The 7,479-nt window shown below is 45.2% G+C and overlaps 1 protein-coding gene across 2 annotated transcripts in view; it reads left to right on the forward strand.

The window, feature by feature from the left end:
• Nucleotides 1-7,479, forward strand: part of QTRT2 (queuine tRNA-ribosyltransferase accessory subunit 2) — a 179,659-nt gene that overhangs the window by 77,781 nt on the left and 94,399 nt on the right. The window contains exon 11 of one of the 2 annotated variants that reach the window (XR_015949664.1): nucleotides 3,174-3,228. The exons of the other annotated variant lie outside the window; for it this stretch is intronic. The gene's annotated coding sequence lies outside the window, so the exon portion shown is untranslated. Of the gene's footprint in view, nucleotides 1-3,173; nucleotides 3,229-7,479 lie in introns of those variants that run through there. 2 annotated transcript variants of the gene reach the window in all.

Below are 7,479 nucleotides of genomic sequence, written 5' to 3' on the forward strand. Positions count from 1 at the left end.
AGGGCTGACTGCCTCTCTGATTTTGTGTTATCACACTCCCTATGGCAGCCATTTTGTGTTATGCCCCTCCCCTCCCCCAGAAGCTATTTTGTGACTGGCACCCCCGGCTTTCTCTAAAAATTGAAAATGTGTCCACTGGTTCAAAAAGATTGGTGGCTCCTGCCCTAAGATGACTGGGCTATTGTTTTCCTAACCCTAGGATGATGTGGGCTCCAGCCTGGTGATTGGGGAGGGCCTCCAAAATCATTCTCCAAAATGATATCTCATTAAAAACATGATAAAATAATTTTAGTATGGTTTAGATTTAGTATTATTGGCCAGTTAAGTTTATAGTGGTCATGTAATTCTGTTGGAAAACACAGAACTAGTTGTGGTAAATCAATTAAGTGTTACTATTTACAGAAGGATAACTTGGGGTGAGAGAGAGGAGCAGCAAGCTAACATCCTGCCCCACACATGTGGCTTGAGGAACTGTGTTGATGCTCTTCGTGTCAAGATTTTTTTAAAAATTAAGCCATTGTTTTAAAAATAGAGATCAGAACTTTATATGTTTGTTGAATTAGAGCGTTAATAATAGATAGCTGTGGTATGCTGTTTACACTGGCTGCTGAAAAATTAAGTACTGTAGTAGAAACTGCATATATGGATGGTATTTTACTCTGAAATGATTCCTGGTTGCTCCTTCCTTTTCGTAATGTCACCAGGTTTATGAAATTACTTTACAATGTCAACAAGAAGGCTAGCATGTATGTATATGTGCGTTGACCTTTTGCAGCTGTGCACTGGATGCTATTTTTCAAGATATCCCTTATATAGTGAGATTGGAGGAGTGTAGGCTGTACAGCCCCTTCATGGATCAATGCCTTGTCGTGGCAAAGGGGCTTGAATAACTCAGAGTAGCTATGAGCTATGCCATGCAGGGCCACCCAAGATGGACAGGTCATAGTGGAGAGTTTTGACTAAACGTGATCCACCTGGAGAAGGAACTGGCAAGCCACTCCAGTATCCCTGCCAAGAAAACTCCATGGACAAAGACAACAGGCATATAAAAGTTATGACGCTGGAAGATGAGCCCCTCAGGTCGGAAGGCGTCCAACATGCTACTGAGGAAGAACGGAGGACAAGTACAAGTAGATTCAGAGCTGATGAAGCGGCTGGGCCAAAGCCGAAAGGTCGCTCAGTTGCAGATATGCCTGGAAGCGAAAGGAAAGTCCGATGCTGTAAAGAAAAATTATTGCATAGGAACCTGGAATGTAGGACCTGGAATGGATGGAGGTAAGCTGGATGTGGTCAAAAATGAGATTACAAGAATAAATATTGACATCCTGGGCATCAGTGAACTAAAATGGAAGGGAATGGGCGAATTCAGTTCGGATGACTATCATATCTACTACTGTGGGCAAGAATCCCATAGAAGAAATGGAGTGGCCCTCATAGTCAACAAAAGAGTGGTAAAAGCTGTAATGGGATGCAATCTCAAAAATGACAGAATGATCTCGATACGAATCCAAGGCAGACATTTTAACATCACAGTAATCCAAGTTTATGCACCAACTACCAGTGCTGAAGAAAGTGAAATTGACCAATTCTATGAAGACTTACAACACCTTCTAGAAATGACACCAAAGAAGGATGTTCTTCTCATTACAGGGGATTGGAATGCTAAAGTAGGGACTCAAGAGATAAAAGGAACAACTGGCAAGTTTGGCCTTGGAGTTCAGAATGAACTCCAAGGCTCTATTAGCAAAGGCTAATAGAGTTCTGTCAAGAGAACAAGCTGGTCATCACAAACACTCTTTTCCAACAACACAAGAGACGACTCTATACATGGATATCACCAAATGGGTAGCATCGAAATCAGATTGATTATATTCTCTGCAGCCAAAGATGGAGAAGCTCTATACAGTCAGCAAAAACAAGACCTGGAGCTGACTGTAACTCAGATCATCAGCTTCTTATAGCAAAATTTCAGCTTAAACTGAAGAAAGTAGGAAAAACCACTGGGCCAGTAAGATACAATCTAAATCAAATCCCTTTTGAATACACAGTGGAAGTGAGGAACAGGTTTAAGGATTTAGATTTGGTGGACAGAGTGCCTGAAGAACTATGGATGGAGGCTTGTAACATTATACAGGAGGCAGCAACGAAAACCATCCCAAGGAAAAGGAAATGCAAGAAAGCAAAATGGCTGTCCAACGAGGCCTTACAAATAGCGGGGGAGAGGAGGCAAGCAAAATGCAAGGGAGATAGGGAAAGATACAGGAAACTGAATGCAGATTTCCAAAAAATAGCAAGGAGAGACAAGAGGGCCTTTTTAAACGAGCAATGCAAAGAAATAGAGGAAAACAACAGAATGGGGAAAACCAGAGATCTGTTCAAGAAAATTGGAGATATGAAAGGATCAGTCTACATCCCAATTCCAAAGAAGGGCAGTGCCAAAGAATGCTCCAACTACCGCACAATTGCGCTCATTTCACACGCTAGTAAGGTTATGCTTAAAATTCTACAAGGCAGGCTCAGGCAGTATGTGGACCGAGAACTCCCAGAAGTGCAAGCTGGATTTCGAAGGGGCAGAGGAACCAGAGACCAAATAGCAAACATGCGCTGGATTATGGAGAAAGCTAGAGAGTTCCAGAAAAACATCTACTTCTGCTTCATTGACTATGCAAAAGCCTTTGACTGTGTCGACCACAGCAAACTATGGCAAGTTCTTAAAGAAATGGGAGTGCCTGATCACCTCATCTGTCTCCTTAGAAATCTCTACGTGGGACAAGAAGCTACAGTTAGAACTGGATATGGAACAACTGATTGGTTCAAAATTGGGAAAGGAGTACGACAAGGTTGTATATTGTCTCCCTGCTTATTTAACTTATATGCAGAATTCATCATGCGAAAGGCTGGACTGGATGAATCCGAAGCCGGAATTAAGATTGCCGGAAGAAATATCAACAACCTCAGGTATGCAGATGACACAACCTTGATGGCAGAAAGTGAGGAGGAATTAAAGAACCTTTTAATGAGGGTGAAAGAGGAGAGCGCAAAATATGGTCTGAAGCTCAACATCAAAAAAACCAAGATCATGGCCACTGGTCCCATCACCTCCTGGCAAATAGAAGGGGAAGAAATGGAGGTAGTGAGAGATTTTACTTTCTTGGGCTCCTTGATCACTGCAGATGGTGACAGCAGTCACGAAATTAAAAGACGCCTGCTTCTTGGGAGAAAAGCAGTGACAAACCTAGACAGCATCTTAAAAAGCAGAGACATCACCTTGCCTACAAAGGTCCGTATAGTTAAAGCTATGGTTTTCCCAGTAGTGATGTATGGAAGTGAGAGCTGGACCATAAAGAAGGCTGATCGCCGAAGAATTGATGCTTTTGAATTATGGTGCTGGAGGAGACTCTTGAGAGTCCCATGGACTGCAAGAAGATCAAACCTATCCATTCTTCAGGAAATCAGCCCTGAGTGCTCACTGGAAGGACAGATCGTGAAGCTGAGGCTCCAATACTCTGGCCACCTCATGAGAAGAGAAGACTCCCTGGAAAAGATCCTGATGCTGGGAAAGGGCACTAGGAGAAGGGGACGGCAGAGGAAGAGATGGTTGGACAGTGTTCTCGAAGCTACGAACATGAGTTTGACCAAACTGCGGGAGGTGGTGCAGGTCAGGAGTGCCTGGCGTGCTATGGTCCATGGGGTCACGAAGAGTCAGACACGACTAAACGACTAAACAACAAAAAGGCTGTACAGCCATACCTCGGTTTGCGACTGCCTCCGTTTGCAACCGATCGGTTTGCGACCGCTGCGGACCTGGAAGTGTTTACATCTGGGTTCCACGGCGCGCACATGCGCAGAAGCGCTCTTTCGGTGCTTCGCGCACGTGCAGAAGAGCCCCTCGGTTTACAGCAAACTCGGGGAGCAACTGGCTCCGCGGAACGAATTGTGGTCGCAAACTGAGGCATGACTGTATACCGGAGTCCCTTCTAATTCATGGATCCAACAAGGATTCAATTGCTGGAATAGCCATAAAAATTTATTGGTAATGGCCTAAGCATGTTTTGTCAAGGTAAAAAGGGATGTTGCTGTGTGCCAGAGGCAAATGGGTGAGCCTCCCTTCCCTCAAATGTATGTTAGTTAGAAAGGCAAAAGCCAGACTTGAGGTTTGTATGAGGTAGAAACGAGAAGCAGGCTGAGCAGCCGAGAGATGGAGATATGCCTGATTTCTGCTGGAATCCAAGACTGTGGACATGGGAGAAACAATACCTTCTTGGGGTGTTAATGGTGTGATCCCCTCATAGAATTATGGAATTGTAGAGTTGGGACCCCTTTATTAGTATCATAATAATATTTCTTAAAATCATATATCATAAAGACAACACAGCAGGGGGGCTGGGTGTAGGGGGTGCAAGGGGCTTCCATCCCCTCAATATTTTGAGGCAGGGGGCTGTGCCCTCCAATACTGAGGGGGCCACCATCTCCCACCACTCCTGGGTGAGTGCTGGTGTGCAGGGTGTGGGGTGGGAGGCTCGGAGGGTGATTTTTGCCCACCTGTGATCGTCAATGCATCCCTGCTGGTATGGCCCAACATTATGCATGCACAACAGCCCCCCCATGTGCAGTGCACCTGCACCACATTGCAAGGAAACTGAGCCTTGGGTAAGCGCCTGGAACCCCTGGAATCTCACACGGCTTGGAGATTTCGGTGGCATGCAACAGTATGCATGTGCGTGTGTCAGAACCAAATCCAGCAAAACTCCTGTGCTGAGTGCATAGTCCTTAAAAGTATGCCTGTGTATATGTAATATATTTAGATACATGTGCTTATACACACACAGCAAGGATGGAAATGCTGCAAAACTTAAATAAATCCATGCTTCCATTAAATCCATAAAATTAAACCATGGTGTCACAGTGCTAATATCGGACATAAGCATTTGCACAGCTCTTAAAATAAGGTTACCAGATTTTTTTTCAATGAATCCAGGGACACTTTAATTAATTAATTAATTCAATACTACACGTTTGGGACGTTGATGCTGCACCGATAGCGGTGGCAGAGGGGCGGCCGCCGCCTTGACTGCCACGTTTCCCCTTCCTCCAAGGCTTCTATCTCTTTTCTCCATGAGCCTGAGTTGTTGGTTCTTCGGTGGTGGTGGTGGTGAAGCGGTGCGTGGTGGGTCAAGCATGGAAGGTGGAGGAGGAGGGCCAAGAACAGTGGTGGCGGCGAGGCTTGGGCAGTGCGATGGCTCCCTTTCCATCGGAGCAACCCCAACCCCATTCCTACTTGTGTGCAAGCAGGAGGGGGCAGGGATCCCTCAGCTGGGAAGGGAGGCTTCCAGTTGCCTAAGTGAGAGATCCCTGCCCCCTCCTGCTTGCACGCAAGCTCTGATAGGCAGCGTGAAGCCTCCCTTCACAGCTTAGTTGCTGGGGTCAGGGAATGTGGAGGCAGCATAGAAGCTGCATCTTAGAGCCCCTGCACCACCATCATATGGGGACTTCTGAGCAGCCAGAGCCAACTGCTCCGGGCTGCTGAGACTGCCACTGCTGCGTTTCCTGGGGACGTTAGATGAAATCTGGGGACATTCCGGGGATGGAATTTGTCCGGGGACTTGTTCGCAAATCCGGGGACTGTACCTGGAAATGTGGACGTCTGGTAACCCTATCTTAAAAGGCAGCAGGCAGATCTTAGCATTCCTGATCTTAGCATTGTGGGATAAGCCTCTGCTGCAGCCTTTTACTATCAAAGAGCAAGCAGACTGATCTCTGATGTTAGTGTTGGCACATTGCCGGATATAAGCCTCTGCTGGCTTGATAAAAACAAAAGGCAGCAGTAGGTAGATATACAGTATATTCAATCTTAGTATTGTGAGACTACTGCACTGATATCAGAGATAAACCTCTGCTTGCTCCTGTGGCTTTAACTTTGAATCTCCTGGTGTCATGTGACATCACTTGATTGACATGTGTGGCTCCACCTACTTGTCAAAATAGTCCATGGATTTCTGGATCTGGGCCTTCAGCTGAAAAAGATTCTCCCTTCCTTCAGTTAGGGCCTTTTATTTCAAAAGAATAGTCATTTATTTCAATAGTCATCGAGCCACACTACATATCGGCTTACTGGTAGCAGAGTTACCTTTTATACATCTGAGCGTTTCTTAGAGCTGATCACATTTTCATGTGGAAAGTTTTCCCATTAAGATGATGCCTATTTGAAAATTAAAATGGATTAGAAACAATTCTGCTCTGTATATTCATTTTCTTATGAGAAATTTCTAGTGAATTCATTAGATGTAAGTCTTGCCAAAGAGCAATGAGTTGGATTAAGTGCGCTTTGAGAACAATCAGCAATGAAAAGAAATAACCAAGTATTTGGCATAATGGTGCTGTTCCTGTTAAGCCGTTATCAATGTGTGATGGAATACTTTACCGTTAGTTCTTCTTTCCACCCAGCTGACTTTATAGTCTCTCCTTTTCAGAAGCAACAATCCAATACAGCAATAATGAACTTTGTGGTCTTGTGCCTATAGCAAGGTATTGAAATAAGGCCAGCCATAGATGCCAATCCCTGTCTTTCCAGTTCTCCTAGCTTAAAGAGTATCTTTCTTTGCTGTTCTTCCCCATTTCAACTTTTAATTTGCATTTCTGAGTGGCTGTAGGAAGAAGTCTGTAATTTATTTCTTTTAGTTTGTTGGCTGAGAGAGGCTTTGCTGAGTGATGGACTCCAAAGCCAACACTCCAAAGCCATCCAAGTAACATGTTCTGTGTCAGCAGGAGGATTTCTGCTTGCGCAATGGAATTCTCTGCCCACCTGGGTGTGTCCCCTGAATCTTTTGTAGGGGTTACACCAACCCACTGGAGGGTTGGGTGTGGAGTGCCACAAAGAGTTAGTAGGAAGAACCGTTCTGCAAGAGGAAATCCTTGCACATGTGAAATGGATACCGCCCCTTGTCTCTTTACCTCCATGGAATTAATAGAACTTTCCCCTTGCTTGTTTTATTACCCTCAAGTATGCTGGCCACTGCAGCCTTGGCCTGCTTCCTCTGCTAAGGTGAAAAAGGCACCAAGTGAAGGTCACACCATAGAAAGTGGAGATAGAAGTCTCAGGGGGCGGTAGAGTGGAGTTTTGCCTCCAAGGCTGTCCTGAAGCAGCAGCACTTACAGCAGCACATCCAGAGATGAGCCTGGAGCCATGACTCATATTGGAACTGGAGACACTGTGATTAACAGCCAGCATTGGCAAACATCCAGAGGGCACCATGTTAGCTACCCCTGCTGTTATATCATTGGAGTTTGTCAGTTTCTTATGCTGCTCTCCCCACCCTTCTATACTACAGAGTCATACCACCCACCCTTCTATACTACAGAGTCATACCACCCACCCAAAGGCTTCATGTGTCCTAATGTGCTCAGGTGGTATGAGACTATCAGTTTAGAAGGCCAGGCTGAAAAACCAATTGGCTTCTTATGAGATCTCCCTTAAGCAGT

The sequence above is a fragment of the Zootoca vivipara genome, chromosome 4, assembly GCF_965207765.1.
Source record: "Zootoca vivipara chromosome 4, rZooViv2.hap1.1, whole genome shotgun sequence".
Lineage (NCBI taxonomy): Eukaryota > Metazoa > Chordata > Lepidosauria > Squamata > Lacertidae > Zootoca > Zootoca vivipara.